Consider the following 17,860-nt stretch of genomic DNA (forward strand, 5'->3'; position numbering starts at 1 on the left):
GGGAGCTTAACTTCAAGGACACTTCCCTATCTATCAAAACCACAAAGGGGCTACTACCCTAGACTACCTTATAGCATGGCTAATAGCACTTTCCCCAGTTGTGATGCAAAATACAAAACATATACAATAAAATATACACGTACTTATATATTTATAGGTGAGACCCTTCCTTTGGCTCTGCTCCTGGCATCTGAGAGTGGCATTCTTCTTCCCTCCTTTTTAGGATCTCTCTCCCATGCTCTGTCTCTGGGCAGAAAAGGGGAGGCGCTTAGCCCCTGCTGAGTCACCCTAGACCTGGTGACCCATCCAGCATATTCCAGAAGCAGGGTGTGGCCAGTAGCCTGCCTGGTCACTTTGCAACATACTATCTAAGGAGGCAGGTGTTCAATATCTAACTCCTTCAAACCCTTTAGCCCCTTACACCATATGGTGATCCCAAGGGTGGGTGGGGGGGGGTGGGAGGAGTTACCTATAGGACTCAGCTAAAGCTCTAACGTTCATTCTGTCTCCCAATCACAATTATGTTTTCATACAGTATGCGCTTTCATTTTTGCTGTTCATTAGATGAATGACACATGACACAGGTTTTACCGTATTGTAACATTACATATCATATGCCAGTGGTGGTAGAGGGGTTTTGGGCCTTGGGGGATTGACACCAGTGTTAGTGATGGAGTACTAATTCAGGGGACACGGTGCCACTGACCTGCATTGCTTTGCCAAAGTTTAAACCCCTCCTTTAGATGGAACGTTCCCTCTTGTTTCTGTGGGCTCTCGTTATATCTGTGCATTCTTCGTAAAAAGACTGAAATCTTAAACCAATATGTGGTTGTAAATCAATTTTTGGAACTTGTTAGGGTCAGGAGATATAAAGCAAAACACCAGTCCTGTGTACTCAATTAAAAAAAAAAAAAAATTATATATATACTGCTGCGGCTCATCTGAGTCTAACACATCGCCGTTTTTTTCCTGGCTTTTTCCTGGAATGCGACGCACTTCACCTGCAGCATGCCGCATTCATTTTGCATTCTCAGCCACGGGTCATGCGCGGGTCATGCGCGGTTGACGCGTTTATTGAGAATGGTTCGGATTTAATAGGTTGCAATTTTTCGCGTGTCCGCCAGATGGCAGATATTCATGAATTGTAATGCGCATGCACTTCAGTAATGTGTCGACTTGCAGGTGTTTCGTTTAAAAAAGATATCACAGTGTGCCATTGTAACTTGGCCTTGAGACTGAAGGAAGAGGTTGCAAAAATGTATCAATTTAGGCTTTTCATATTAAATAAAGACAAAGGCCAGTTTCTGTTACAGTATTCTCCAGAGAGCCGTCACCATGAGTGTTCAAGTGCAGCCCGTTTCCCAAAAACCCGACAGAAGTTACGCGTATTTGATATGGGCCGCGATTAATGCAACAGATGATAAGATGGCAACAGTTGTTCAAATTTATCAGTATTTTATCGAAAACTATGACTTTTACAAATTTTCGCCAGCTCCTCATACGTGGAAGCGTGCAATAAGGAAAAGGTTATGTAGCAATCCCTGTTTTTATCGTATTGAGCCACAATTTGTTGGAGGGTATTGGTGTGTATCACCGGCTTTTTCCTGTATCTATGATCATGCAGACGGCAAAAGGCGAAGGGTCGTGTTAAAATCAACTAAGAAACGACAGTCGCTGCCAAGCAATGCACCGGCACCGGCTTCCGATAACGGTCCCACCGTCAGTGACAACCCTGAGCCGGATTTCGCGTGCAGTTTTGATCAAGCTTGCATGTACCTAAGCAATTTCCAGCCTCATCAGCTGACTACAGGTGGACTAGTCCCGCTGCAAACTATCGACGTGGATGATCAAGAACACTGGACTGGCAGTGGACCGGCGCCAGCATCAGCTGAATGGGAAATTCTATGGTGAGTATTGTTGCCGTATTTTTTTCTGTGTTTTTTTTATTTTGACAATACAGTATCAATATTGATACGCCCCCCGAGAAAATTATTGGTAGGACTGGCTGGGAACTTCTTTAGAGGGCTGACCATTACAGTAAAACTTTTCTTTTTGTTTTTCCTCAGAAAAGAAAACGGCTAATGGAGGGATTTCGATGGCTAATATCGCTTTGTGTCACAATGCCTGCACATTGCTGAATCGGATTTAAAAAGCCACGTACCGGAGTCTACAGTTTAGTTGCCGTTGTTATTGATTAGGATAGAATACTGTACCTGAAACAGTATGCTGATGTTTTCCGGCCGTACAGTATACAATACTTTTTTATATACAGTATACTGTGTAATAAACCCGAAAAAATAAAAACTATGCATTTATTCTACATGTAATACAGTGCCAGTACATACAGTACAGTACAGTATGTGTCTTCTATTTTTTTAATACTCTTATACTAAGCATGCCTACAGTATACAGTGCAGTATGCCTCGACATTCTAGAAACACTGTATTTTGTTACAGTAGCAAAGGAGCCAATGGAACAATGTAAAACAAATAAACATGTTCTTTTATTGGTGGAGTAAGTACAAAAACATGTATTTACAAATACTGTACAATGTAGAAACATTATAAGTGCACAGCAATTCAAAACATCAACAGGTGTATGGTTTACTGTATAGAAAGTAAAAACATTTACAGTCAGTATGGTTTACAGTCACATGTTTTAAAAACAAATTCTTTATTCATAAATTATACAAAACCCAACATCTCCTTTATTAAAGTCAAAACATATACAGTGGGATGGTCTGCAAAACAGTCTGCACCCGTACAGTCCTCGAGGGCAGCAGACAGGCCCGGTTTTCAGGACAACCTTGAAAATCGTGCCTGTTTGCGGCCCTCAGGGACAGGAATTGTGCAGGTCCTGTGTGTGTGTAAAGCAAGTTAAAACATTTCTGTATAAATACAAGTTAAAAAACACACAACATCTCCTTTATTTAAGTACAGCAGGTCAAAACATGTACAATACAGTTCAGCATAACAGTATGGTCTTACCTGTGATTAAAAAAAATCTTTATTCATAAAATACAGTATACAAAACGCAACATCTCCTTTATTAAAGAAACATACAGTATACAGTACAGTGGGATGGTGTGCAAAACAGTCAGTCAGGCCTGCACCACTACAGTCCTCGAGGGCAGCAGACAGGCCCAGTTTTCAGAACAACCTTGAAAACCGTGCCTGTTTGCGGCCCTCGGGGACTGGAATTGTGCAGGTCCTGTGTGTGTGTGTACAGCAAGTTAAAACAGTAAGTTAAATCCAGTTAAATACAGTTCAGCACAACAGTATGGTCTTACAGTTCCCGTGATTAAAACCATAAAGTCCACCACATTGTCCGTCCATGGCCGATTCCTTGCATGGCGCAAAACGCCATTAATGCAGTCTCGAACGCCTTTCATTACAGGATCTGTAATTGGATAAAAGCACCGCATTTCATCCCGAATGTTCTTTGTTAAATTGGCAGGAAGCGCATTTTTTACGCGATTTTCGTCGTAGTTCACTCTGAAGGCCCAGTCGCAGTACAACGAGTAGGGAACATGGTGCTTAAAAAGTAACAAGGCATACTTGTGGGGTGCACCAGCACTCATCACCCTATACTTCTCCCTGAGCGTCGGTGGCAGCTCGCACAGGGTGATGTCGGGCACCGTATCGATGCGAGCGAATGTAGGTTTTCTGCGAGCGGGTGTGCTTGAGGCGACGGGCGGTGGTAGGTTGTCTGGGAGGAAGCTTTCCTCCGGTCTTGGTCGCCGTGTTGTTTCCTGGCGTGGTCTTGACGGGGTTGTCATGTCCTCCTCAACGGCATACATGTACACTACATGTTCTGGTGGAGGGGGTGTGCTTGGTGATGGAAGGGGTGCTCCGGCATCGGGGAAACAGGGGCATTAACACCGAGCAAATGATGTATACCCGCTATGTCAGCCTCTATCTTCTCCATCCGTCGATCCATCCGTTGATCCATATCTGGCATCCGTTGATCCATATGTATCATCCGTTGATCCATATGTAGCATCCGTTGCTCCACATTTAACATGGTCTCCAGAAGCAAATCTATCTTTGCTAGCATGATAGAGTTCCCGGGGAGATCCACACTTATCCCGTTCAGGATCCGATCTAACGAGCTGCTTCTTGTGCATGGCGTGTGGACATCTGGGTGGATGGGTGCAACGGAGGATGAGATGGGGGTTCCATGGAGAGAAGCGGCAGCGACGTCGAAGAAGGGTGGAGGAGGTGACCTGTGGATATCCGGTAGAGGAGAAGCGGCAGCGTCGTAGAAGAGGGATGGAGAAAGTGACCTTTGGATTTCCGGGCGAGAAGCAGAGTCGTCTAAGAGCAAAGGAGAAAGTGACCAATGGATTTCAGAGGCGGCAGCGTCGTCGGATAAAACTGGAGAAGATGGCCTGTGGTTTTCTGGGAGGGCGGCAGCAGCATCGAGGAAGAGGGGTGGAGAAGACGGGTTGAAGATTTCCGGGACAGCGGCGGCAGAGTCGTCGAAGCGTATGTGAAGAAGTGGTCTGCGGTTTCGATTGGTTGGCTGTCAATTGTTTTGCGTCGAGAGTACATCACCGTATATCTTCTTGACATAATAAGGCTGACGTCTATGAAAACCCTTAGCCTTTGGGGTCAGCAGAAGGTTTTCTTTATTGGCCTTAACCTTTTGCTTTGGCATTGAAACAGCAACCGCCTTTCGCTTTTTCTGCCTGACAGGCACGGCAGAGGCGAGTGGGTTCCTGCGTCCGTAGAATCGGGGTTGCTCCAAGGAAGCAGGTGGCACAATGCAGTATCTGGACAAGGGCAAGTTCAGATAAAGATCATCGAGTGGTGGGCTATGCTAACCTTTTATGCATGGCAGCGAGGTACTGTACATGTATTGAAAGTGGGCGTACTCTAATGTGAGTCATTACCATATCAATACACCATCCATTTTGTGGATTCACTGCACATTGAATACACATCGACTAAACATCGAATATACATTCTTGTGTTTGTATTTCTTTCTACTCGCAGCAATGGTTGTTAAAAAGATTTCCAAGGATCTCGGCATGCGAATTAAGGAGATGTACACGAGCGGACACCAAATTGCTGCTATCCAACGCTGGTTAGCTACTTCTGGCCTCGTTGTGCCAGCAACCAGCGTGAGCTATCATGCACACGGAAAAAACAGAGAACGCAAAAGGGCACCAAGGGTAACTAACGCGTAAGTATATTTATAATACTTTAAAAAAAAATTTAGATACAAAAATGTACTGTACATCTACAGTACTGTATCTAATATTTTTGTTATTTCTGTAGATTTATATTACAACATTATATATATTTTGTATATTTATATTACAACAGTATATATATTTTGTATATTTATATTACAACAGTATACTGTATATATTTTGAATATTTATATTACAACAGTATATATATTTTGTATATTTATATTTATATTACAACAGTATATATATTTTGTATATTTATATTACAACAGTATATATATTTTGTATATTTATATTACAACAGTATATATATTTTGTATATTTATATTACAACAGTATATATATTTTGTATATTTATATTTATATTACAACAGTATATATATTTTGTATATTTATATTTATATTACAATAGTATATATATTTTGTATATTTATATTTATATTACAACAGTATATATATTTTGTATATTTATATTACAACAGTATATACAGTATATTTTGTATATTTATATTACAACAGTATATATATTTTGTATATTTATATTTATATTACAACAGTATATATATTTTGTATATTTATATTTATATTAAAACAGTATATTGTATATATGTTGTATATTTATATTACAACAGTATATATATTTTGTATATTTATATTTATATTACAACAGTTTTATATTGCTGCATATTAATAGAACAATATATTGTATACTGTTGATCTACTGTCTCTAATATTTGTACTTACCGGAATGTTTTTCTTTACATTGTAGGGAGACAACACTTATGGTGGACAAAATAAGTGAGGAGAATGATGAGAAGAGTGCATTAAGGGTCAAATACACTCTGCAGGAAAATCACAATCTCACTGTATCCGAGACCAGCATAAAGAAGATGAGACGCAGCATTGGATGGAAATATGGACATGTGAGGTTAGTACTGGACAGTACAGGAGGTAAAAGTGTTGTTTAGGAAACTGTACTGTACCGCTAAAATTATTTATTCCTTGTCATTACAGAGCATACGCCATGATAAGGGATGCAAACAAAATCAAAAGAGTGGTCCAGGCCCAGGCATGGATCGACAGTGGGGAAACTTTCCAGGACTGCAACTTCACTGACTAGTCTACTGTGTCGCTGGAGAGATTTGCAAGCTTTGCGTTCCACAAAAAAGGCCGCATATCTTTGAAGTCGCGGCCAAAACACCCTGTGAAGCTGCATGTGTGGGGTGCCATCTCTAGGTGTGGACTAGGATGCATTGTCATCTTTGAAGGTAAAATATATGAAATATAATGTAGCCTTATGCACTGTACTTTACTAGTGTAGCCTTACTGTATGCACTGTACTGTACTATTGTGCAGTTTTTTGAGCACTTTTCTTTCATTGCTATAGGATTCATGAATAAAGCTTTATTCCAAGACAACATTGTCTCTGAGATAGTGCAATACATCACACGCGAGTTCCCCAATGGTCACCGCTTCTACCAGGACAACGATCCGAAGCACACCGCGTCAACATCGCATATCCTTGAGCGCGGTATCAACTGGGTGAAGACGCCAGCGGAGTAAGTGCAGTAGACCGTGACTCATTTTTTCCCCCACTGTTTTTACTGTGTACTGTATCTCTTAAACTAATTGTCCTTTTTTTCCAATGACAGATAGCCAGACTTCAATCCGATCGAAATGGTCTGGCATCAGCTGAAGGAGCATATCCGGAAAGTGGCGAAACCCTCCAAAAAGGACGAGTTGTTGAAAGGCATAATGAGTTTTAGGAACGATGTACTCACCATGGAACGCTGCAATAAATATATAGACCATATTGCCACTGTGTTGCCCATTGTGATCGCACGTAATGGGCAAGCATCAGGAAAGTAGTACTGTGCTGTAGTATTGTAAGTATAGTATGATACAGGTAAGTATGGCACAGATTTTTTCTTTCCCAATAGTCAGCGTATACAGTAGTTACAGTTTTTTCTTTACAGAGAGAGCATCACCAGCCATCAGGTTACAGTACATACTGTAGTATTTAACAGTAGTCAGAGTATACAGTAGTTCCAGTATACAGTAGACTAGTTTGACAGTACTACAGTAACTGCCTACTAACTGCTCAATTTTTTTTCCAGAGAAAGCAGCACCAGCCATGTACAGTAGTACTACACATTACACAATGCCATTATACAGTACGCACATAACTGCACTAATTTTTTGTTTTCTTGTCGTTTCAGGAAAAAGGGTGGCCTGGGGGGAGGTGGGGTGTTGTGTCCAGTCTAATCTGCTTGTACAGTCAAATGTGCAGTATATAAATAGCAGTAATGATGTACACAAATCCTCTCCTCTCTCAATGAACTACTGTACTGTAAACAGAATGAGGAACAAGATAAATACGGAAAAAATAATATTACTATATATATTATACATTACAGTATATATTATTAAATAATATTCTTATAAATGTGCATTATTCATGTTTCCCCATGTTTTACAAATGTTTTCTAAATGTTTATCCAATTTCAATCTGCCAGAAGAATTTAATAAAGACAGCATTATGTATTATTCATGATTATTTTTCTATTTGTATTTTTTGGTTCCTGATAAAATAAAATGAATATTTATTCACATTCCTGCTAATCATAATCATTGACAACAACCACAACCCCCCCCCCACCCCTTCAGTACACCAATGAATAAGAATGAATGACAAAACAACATGAATCAGTTAATGGTTTTTTTAACTCTCAATTCTCACAATGCTGTGCAAATCAGATTTACATTTCAAAATCGAGAAGGGATTTTCCAAGGCGTTACCGTAAACTAAGCCTCAAAGGGTTGGGGGGGGGGGGGTGGGGGGAGTCATGTGCAGTAATCAGCTAACTCCCATCTCAAAGAGGATTACACAATGGCAATATTCAGAAAATTAACGACTCTGTGGAGAGAGGGGGTTGGGTGACTCATGCGCAGTAAGCAGCAAGCTCCCATCTCTAAAAGGATTAGAGTACACGCAGGTGCAGTGAGGCGATTGACGCTCGGCTAGGAACGGATTAAAAACACAATGACTAACTTCAGAAAATTAATGACTCTGTGGAGGTGTCTGTCGATAAGAGTCCCTACACCCCCCAAATACAGTACATTAAAAGCACACAAATCAACCATGTGCAGGCAAACGCACAGATTTAATATCGTAATATCAAGATTGTTTTTGCAGGCTTGTGGATAAAATAACAGTTAAAAGTAACAGGCGCATGAACAGGAATAAACTAGCTCCCATCCGAAAGAGGATTACACACAGGCGCATAGAGAGGTGATACTCTGTGCAAATCAAATTCGAGAAGGGATTTTCCAAAGCGTTGCCATAAACAAAGCCTCAAAATTCCCATCTCAAAGAGAATTACACTCAGGCGCAGTGAGGCTTTGTAGCTGGGCTATGGACGGATAGAGAACACAATGGCAAGATTCAGTAAATTAACGACTCTGTGGAGAGGGGGGGGGTTGGGTGACTTATGTGCAGTAAGCAGCTCCCATCTCAAAAAGGATTACACGCAGGCGCACTGAGGCTTTGTAGCTCGGCTATGGACGGATTGATTAAGAACACAATGGCAAGATTCAGAAAATTAACGACTGTGGAATTTCAAATCCTTGAGCTAGCATTCGTGGGGGAGGGGGCTACAGGTACAGCTGCATGAAGTTCAAAGCTGAAGACATACTTTAATTTCAAGAGGCAGTTCACCATAATAAAACACCCCCAAACACAGTACGTAAAAAGCACAAAAATCAACCATGTGCAGTCAAATGCACAGGGGCACAGTCAAAAGCTACAGCACAGATTGAATATCGTAATACAGTAAGATGGTTTTTGCAGGCTTGTGGAGGAAAAAAAAATTACAATAATTTTTTTTTTTTAATTTGTTTTTGGTCAATCACTCACTCAGGCAAGCAAGCAAGCAAGCAGTGGTGGGCGAAGTTACAGGCGAAGTTACAGGCGCATGCGCAGTAAATTCCTGCTGTCAAGCAGGAATGTGATTGAAACCAGACACACGTTCAAAGGAATGGTGTGGGAGAGATGTACTGCATTGCACAGAAGATAAGAAGTTGAAATACCCTGCAGTGCAGTTAATTATCTTGAGCAAGGGGAGAGCGCTGTATATGTTCTCTCTTTTTTATTTTTGTTGCGCCAACAGCTGTATACTGTGCTCAGATTAGACAACCCCCTCAGGGTTACCCTTACACAGGTGACTTACCTAGTGTGGGTTATCTGTCTACTGCTAAGAATATGTCCATATATGACAGCTATATCACTGATATTTACAGTGGTGCATTTGTTTGGACTGTCTTACTATTGGCTGTATATAGCCATCATTACAGTCTCTGGGACAGCTCACTGACACTGACATTTGCAGTGCTCAATCTGCTCCTAAAACATCCTATGCTAACACAGGCAGGCTGACTCACCCATACTTACTTAGGTGTGTGAATCTCCCCTCCTGCTGGTATCTGCTACAGCTACCACAGAGTGGCTGCACCTGTGTTATTTTCTCACAGGCAGAGGCCACCTCGGTTTGATCATCTAGCTACACCCTGCACATATCATCAAGGGTGATAGCACATATTTCACACATATTATTTGGCATATTTTATTTTCGCTACACTTTTGGCTCACCTTGAGTCTAATCCACCCTGGCAACCTAGTGTTCTACCCATATTTTAATTGAGTTATTACTCCCATTAAACATTTATTTTAATCACTCACTCCTCATTCCACTCACGACCATTTCCATTTCTAGTAAACTGTGATTTATGTATATGACTCAGTGCTCTCCAGTGGGGTAATAGTGCATTTGGCCATTAAAAATAAAACATTACCCAGCCAGCATATAGTAAATAAAAGTTGTACTTACCCCTGCCAGAATGAAAGCCGTCCTCATCTTCGTCCTCCGCGTCCTCCTTGTTTTCAGGGGGCACCAACAGTAAAATAAAATAGAACTAACTACTGGCCTGTAACCCCTTAATCACCTTAGTGGTTATTAACCACTTTGGTAATAAGGGGGTTAACCCCCCATCCCGCTACCCACCGGGGAGGCCTAACCACCCTCCCTGGGGCAACTACCCCCATCACCCACCCCCTCTACCCCCATCACCACACATACAATGGGCAAAAGTACTAGTGCCAAATTGGGCCAATAGTGCTTTTGCACAATTTTTTTTTTAAACACCCACAAAATAAAATACATCACATTGCAATGAAATAAAAAAAAACATTAGCCAATAAAAACATTGATTGTCACTGTGGTAAGCTATGCACACAATTGGGGCAAGGATTACCACAATGGCAATGAATGGGCAACATTAACCCCCTGTTTCCGGAGATACAGGCCCCGGTATGGGGTGCCGTATCTCCCTGCAGGGGCTTGTATTTCGGAGCTGAAATTAATGTGGTTTAGCTCCGGAGACCCCTTACTGCAATATTATGTTATTAAAATAAAAGCTGTGCGATCGCCTGTTACTGCGCATCTCTTCCAAATTGATGCAGAATTAACACAAAGGGAATCGTATTCCAAAGCAGGGACCCCCGCTGTGTTAATCCTGGTGGGCTATTCCCCACTGCCCTGCACTTGGCCATCAACACTCCATGTTTGGTCTGTGGTTCACCAGCACATTTGTGGGGCAGGTTAGAAATACAACTGGCTGCATCTGTAAGAGCTAGACCCAGTGCAGTACAGTTCCCTGCATGTTTTGCTGAGGAATTTAAATTAGGTAAAATTAGCAAAATATTTTTTTGCGAAAACTGAAAACTTTGTAAAAAAAAAAAAAAAGAAGACCAAGCATCAGAAGTAAAAATCCACGAAATACCATGGTAATCTGGCAAAAATGTTGCACACAGTCTATTGTTGCGAATTTCCAAGTAAGGTGAACGTTTGCGAAAATGTTGCTAAAATGCAAATTTAAGTGTAAACCGTGAAGCTAATTTGAAGACATTTGCACTCCTCTACATTTAAATAATGGAAAGCCAGTTAATACTGGAGTCAGAAGACAGTGGGTTCGGAGGAAATACAGTGTCAGAAAGTTGAACTTTTGTGATGTTGTTTTTTTTTAATCTTTATATCTGTGATAACAAATAGAGCTGGTTTGGGAAGATTACAAGCATAACTAACATGCTTTTTATATGCATCCTTGTTGCGATAACAATAAGGAAACTAACCCAAATGGTGATTGTAAATACCACAAAGGCAATTAAAGGTTAAAAGCAGCAATCTGTGGTGTGCATTTTTTTGATGCACACCCACATTTTTAAAAACAAGGGGTCCCCAGGATCTGAACTGCAGCACTACGCCCCTCCCTGTTCCAGAGGTGTTTACATTTGAACTTCCCCTGTATGGCCTTTGGGGTCTGCCTCACTCAATAGAAAGATGTGACACCATTGTGGCTTGTAGCCTCTGACTTGCTGACCCCGCAGCAATCTTTCTTTTTCCTTGCATGTACTGCACTGTCAAAAATAAAAAATAAATAATTAAAATAAATATCTTGGCAATCAGCGGTGCCACAGAACTTTGAGTGCTGCGGTTCAGTGACAGCAAATCCCCTGGCTCATATAAGGTAAAAAAAAAAAAAAAAAAAAAACTTGTTTTGGAGGGGAACTACTGTATTGCTTAATAGACTGAAAGTTAGAAATGGTGTTGGAATACTTAGTTCTTAACTCGCAAGTTTAACATTCTTAGATTTTTTGTTAGCATCTGGATATGCAAATATGGATTTTGTTGTGTTTGTTGAAAGATACACATTCTCACCAGTAAGGAGGTGTTTTGTTGAATATTGATTTTGTACTGAATTATTCAGGTTTTATTTAAAAGCAAACACTGAACATAGTTTACATGTGAATACCCATTTTTGTCTTCAAAACTGGTATAGATCAGTAATGATTACTAGCATTCCATGTATTACGGGCATTTCATTCTTCTGTATGGTATAATTTGAATATATCTATATAACATTACAATTGAAGAACTGTGCATGTGCCAGAAAATGCTGGATAGCATGAAAACATTTAACCCTTTGGGTGCCCCGGGACGTAGCCACCACATCATGGGGTCTGGCACACCAGGAGCCCCATGGCATAGTGACTACGTCATGCCCTAGAGTGGTAGTTTTCCAGGTGTGATAAAAGGACAGAGGCCTCCTCCTCTAACATTTCTGGGAAAGGGCCGTCGCGATCAGGTGAGTTTTAAGGCTTGACTTAAAGGTGGGGAGAGAAGGTGCTTGGCGTATATACACCGAATATGAGGGACTTTCACAGGTAAGGGGCAGTGAGGGAAAAAGGTTTAAGGTGAGAGAGAGCAGTAGTGGTGAAATCGGGGAAAAGGACACCGTTATGGGCAGAGCACAGACAGAGCAGCTGAAAGCTTTACCAGGGCTCGGGACTAGAGTCTCCACTTGGGTTCTTGAGCAGCAGGGGAGGAGTCTGCTCCCACCACTGGCAGTCCTGCGAGTCCCCCGCCTCTCTGTCACACAAGCCCCTATGGCTTTCTATTGCTTACTGCCCCTCTCTTCCCTCCCTTTTTCACGTTTCTCTCTCACTCACTGCCCTCTCTCTCACTTGGCCCCCTCCGTCTCACTCTCCCTCTATCACCCACTTTCTCCTCCCACCTCTCTCACTCTTTCCCTCTTCTTTCATTCTCCCACTCTCTTTTTCATCCCCATTTCTCTCACTCACCCACTCTTTCACTCACCCTGCCTCTCACACCAACTCTTTCTCATCTATCACTCACCCCCTCTCTTTCACTCACTCCCCTCTCTGTCACTCTGACTCCCCTTCTTATCCCCCCTCTTACAGACCCCCTTTCTCACTCAGTGACCCTCTCTCACTCACCCCCTCTCTCTCATTACACCATCTCACTCATCCCTCCCTCACTAGCCCCCTATCTCATTCAACTTCCCCCTCTCTCTCACTCCCTCTCTCTCATTCACCCCCTCTCCCTCATCCTCTCCCTCCCCTCTTTAACTCACTCCCCTCTTTCTCATTCACCCCCTCTCTTACTCCCCCCTGCCACTCAGCCTCCGCCCTCTGTCACTCAGTCCCTTTCTCTCTCATTCAACCCCCGTCTCACTCATCCCATCCCTCTCTCTCACCGCTCCCCTCTCTCTCACTCCCCACTATTTCTATTGTATGTGTTATAATTATATGTTTGTATATGCATTTATATGTGTATTCTTTCAGAGCTATATTGTGGTATATTCCAGAATTAATGCAAGCTAATAAAATGTTTAACTTTACCTTTATTAAGGTGGGTTTTGCAACTTTTAAGTGAGAAAAAACTTAATGCATTTTACCAAAACAAAACTTGAAGCTGTAACTTTAGAAATAGTAGGGGAACCCCTGCTGCGGCCGCAGTGAAATAATGATGTGAACGGTGCTTTGGGTGTAAACACTGTAGTAGATATGGGAGGGAAAGAACCCAATGTAGCACTCAGGTTCACACTCTGGGGATAAGTAAATGAATTAAAAACATCTTTATTATAACAACATGTATAAAATATTGATCGAACGACGTACTGAAGGTGAGTTGATCCTAAATAAAGACCCATATTGGCTCTGGATCAAAATTGATAGTGTGTGCCAGATAATTTTAATAAACCACTGGTAATAAGTCAACATAGTGTTCCTGATGCGGACCTGTGTGGTGGGTGATTATTCCAGGTGTGTCCGGGTAAGTACTCAGATTGCAGGTCACAAGGATAAAATATATTCTTGTACTTAGTGGTAGGTGTGACCCAACTGATAGACATATAAAACAAATACACTATGTATATCAGTAGTGGTAATATTCAATCAGCTATGCTCCTCTTTAGATATCTGTATGCCCCTATCAGTGTCAGAATGACCTGAGGTAACCCTCTGGGTGCTGTACTCCAGGGGTGTGTTGACCTATATTAACCTGCGTGGCTAAAGTCAGAGGTAAGTATCCTGACTAAGGTCGTGAAGGAGGTCAGTATCCCAATCGGGGAGACACTGATACTAGGGGGCAGGCTGGTATCTCACACATAAAACAGAGGGCTGGGTATTGGTATAAGCTGAAGGATAGAACCTCACAGATGCTGTGCAGCACACCAAACACGGCAAGGCAGCTGTAGTATTGCTGCAGGTAAGGTTCCTCAGTACTTATATAACGGAGCACTATCCCTATAAACACCTTAAGGAGGCTAAGAGTGACCGTCGGGGCACTTATGTCCTGTATAAAACTGCACTCACAGACTACCGCATCAACTCGCGGTCTCAGAGAATCATGCGGAGGCAGTACTGATCTGCGCGTGCACGTGTATGCTAGGAGCCGACGCGCGCATTTCGCGAGGGGCTTTTTCAAGGCGAATAGTTAGTATCATTCTGTAACTTTAGGGCAACTATAGAGGAATCACCCGTCTTTCCCAAGTCCATCACTCCGTGGGCTCTCCTGCTTCTATTGGGGAAGGTGTGTAGATACATTCCTTTTCCCAAGAAGAATGGGCTGCTTCTTTCTCATTCCCAGCTGTACAGGATGAGCACTTCCATGTCTCTCTTCTTGCACTGATTTAAAAGCTGGTGTGTTTCCATTAACATCATGTGGGTTTGGATGAAAACCAATGCAGAATCAAATTGCCTGGCCCCAGTCTTCACTATGACTTCATTTTTAAAGGTCTGCTCTTAGCTTTATGATCTCTGTAGTAAAAGAAAAACAGTGTGAGTAATATCGAGGGCAGGTCTAAAAGTGTTCAGAACTGTAAACTTATTTTCTCTCTAATATGAAGAACATTGCTTCACTAAGTCAGGAATTTGCATTTTGAAATTATATATTTGCCAAATAAAACTGTTTCAAGGTGTGATACTACAGTATATAGCAACTTGGAGCTATCAGAGCGGCCAACAACTGACTACATGGCAAAATCTTGCTCGCTCGTCTTATAAGAGGTTGAAGTCACTGACATTCTGATATTTATATTAGCTTCTTTAATTCAGACCCAAATAGCCTAATTCCTACAGGGAATCTAAAACACATATAATTCTGCTAGGGTAACACTGTTTGTTGCAGAATCCTCCCCTACCTTAGGGTATAATTGGCGTATGGATGCATTCAGTATGTTACTCCCGACCCCTGAAGAAGTGTGATACATCACACGAAACATGTGTCGGGGCCTGGTGACATCACATCTGTGGCGTCCACGAGTGGGGCGGCGTTTGGAGGAGTGTACCGTTCCAGTCCCGGCATGACATACGGTTGTATATTGAATCTGTTTTCCAGTCAGGTAATGATACTGTATACAGTATGCTCTGACTGATAAATAGTGTGTCTGTTTCTACACTGGCAACTAGGGATATGATGATATAATGTGTGTATGATGTATTGGCACATCGCTGTATGTTGTTAATGCATATACTGCAGCCACGCTGTATATCTGTTATGCACTTGCTTCTTGTATTGTTACATTTAACCCACTTTAAGCCATCGAGGATCTACACCAGACGACTGTGGTCATTTAGTATTGTATTTGTACCTGTATTTGTTGGTATTCTTACCTGCATTTTGTTTGACACATTTGCTTTGCCATTCAATATAATATATTGTTTTCCCTACTTATAGATTATCTCCAATACACCTTCCCTACCTGTGGACTTATTTTATTCCAATTTTATATTCACAGTTACATACTTTCACTTTGTGTTTCGGCGTTGTTATGGATAATGATTTAAAATTTATTTTTGCTTTTAACAGCTCAGACATCCAACCACCATTATTTTCCTTGAGTATGCGGTTGAGTGGTACACTTCAGCTTTCTCTGTACATACATTATCCTTAATTATACGTTTGCGATTTCACCATGAGTGCGTATTAAGGGGACTATCGTGACCTTGGACACTTTCTTTTGTGACTCTACTCACCTTAGCCAGTGTTATTTTGGTATGCAGAACCCATATTTAGTCATTTTTGCTTTTCTAATTGTTATGCTGTTACTTTTTGCTGGTTTGCTCTCAATTTCTTTAGTGAAATTGGCAAAAATGTGAATGTAGAGGTTTAGGGAATATTATGAAAATGCTACATTTAAGAAATAAACGCTAAAAATATGTCAAAGCAAATTTGATGACATTCACTAATTAGAAAGATCACGCTCTTTGCCAAGTTGTTTGTCACTATGTTAAAGGCGTTTGTTACAGTATGTGTATTAATAACGGGATACTTATAACAATACTGTTGGGATTACCAATGTATTCAGATGTCAGCTCACTTGACTGGCCATGGCCAGTATTGGGGATGCCAGGAAGTATGAGTACCGTAGAAGAATGCCTAGAGGATTACTTGTGTCACCAATATATAGCTACTGTAGGTTTGGACAAAGAGACTAAGCAAAACAGGTCATCATTAACACACACGGCAGGGAATTGCAGACTTAGTGCATCTCACAAAATAGATTAAGTAAGCTCGGGTCCTTCAACCATGATATTTTTTTCAGCCCGACAGACATACAAATCTATTTCCCCAACATCCAGCCTAGTGTGGTGCCCCTGTTTTTGGTAGACCCTGCTCAGGAGTGGTTTACTGTAGTTCTACCTTTTGCATAAAATACTATTTGTATATGTGTTCCTCTTTAAGTTGTAGGAGTTGTAGTTGCACAACTAGACAGTCCTCAACAAAAGAAAAATGATTATACAGTATTTAGATCGACTGGATACAAATTCTGTACATAATTATTGTCTCAATTCTTTTCCCTTTAGTGTTATATTAAATGATGTTAAGAACCATGGCTCATAGTAAAAAAAAAATTCCCAAAGCAACTTTTTCATTTACAAGAGGGTGGGGGGAGGGGAGGATTCCAAATAGGAAATGCTATTTTAAAGAAGTCCATAGTTTACAATATTCTCATTTAATAATCTACTTGAGGAAGTAACATTACAGGGTTCCCTCATTTGAAATAGATATCCTTTGAATTACTGTAGATTCAATTTAATGACATGGAACTGATGTCTACACGTTTAATGTTCGTGATGATTCATAGTTGGGGATTACGTCAGTGTGCGCATGTTAACCCTAAGCATTGTTGGCAACAGATGTGTCCATGTTTATTAGAGTTTGTTGGACTGTATATATGTTTGGAGACTTGTTATTTGTTTTCTCTAAGTTTATTAGGCAAGACTTTTACGCAGAAGGTTCATTTTGTTTTCTTCATTGCTTTAACTGTGACATTGGACCTTGTCTGAGAATAGAAACCTGATGCCAGAGTGCAGAATAATTATAAAAGTAAATGATTTAAACTTACAGTATTTCCTGCTAGAGTTTGTGAAGATGTGGTACCTTTATAATAGAACGATGAGAAAGGCTTTCACATATGTCATTTCTATTGAGAAAAGAGAACCATCAAAAACTGGACTGTTTCAACCTGTTCTCCAGACTTGAGTTCTTTGGCAACCCTAACATCCTGTAATTCTGACAAATTGTAAGCTTGAAATGCCTTAAATTCTGTATATGTCCAAGTTACATTCTTACTTCGTTCCTGACCCTTTTTGGTGTTTTTTTTATAAATGTACTTTATTGAAATAACAAAATAAAATGTTCCCACCTATATTAGGCAGATAACAGTCAAGTGATTGTTTTCATTTAATTAATCTCAAAGTGTTGACAAGTGCAGAGTATTAGGTACTGTATGCCTTCAATT

General features: G+C 40.9%; 1 protein-coding gene and 1 long non-coding RNA gene across 5 annotated transcripts in view; one reads left to right on the forward strand and one right to left on the reverse strand.

The window, feature by feature from the left end:
* PDE1A (phosphodiesterase 1A) overlaps positions 1–17,860 on the forward strand; it is a 363,587-nt gene that overhangs the window by 178,053 nt on the left and 167,674 nt on the right. The window lies entirely within an intron of this gene.
* Positions 13,439–17,860, reverse strand: part of LOC142499490 (uncharacterized) — a 45,057-nt gene continuing 40,635 nt past the window's right edge. The window contains exon 3 of the long non-coding RNA XR_012802688.1: positions 13,439–14,873. This is a non-coding gene — a long non-coding RNA (uncharacterized LOC142499490). The remainder of the gene's footprint in view (positions 14,874–17,860) is intronic.

This window comes from Ascaphus truei, chromosome 7, assembly GCF_040206685.1.
Source record: "Ascaphus truei isolate aAscTru1 chromosome 7, aAscTru1.hap1, whole genome shotgun sequence".
Taxonomy (NCBI): Eukaryota; Metazoa; Chordata; class Amphibia; order Anura; family Ascaphidae; genus Ascaphus; species Ascaphus truei.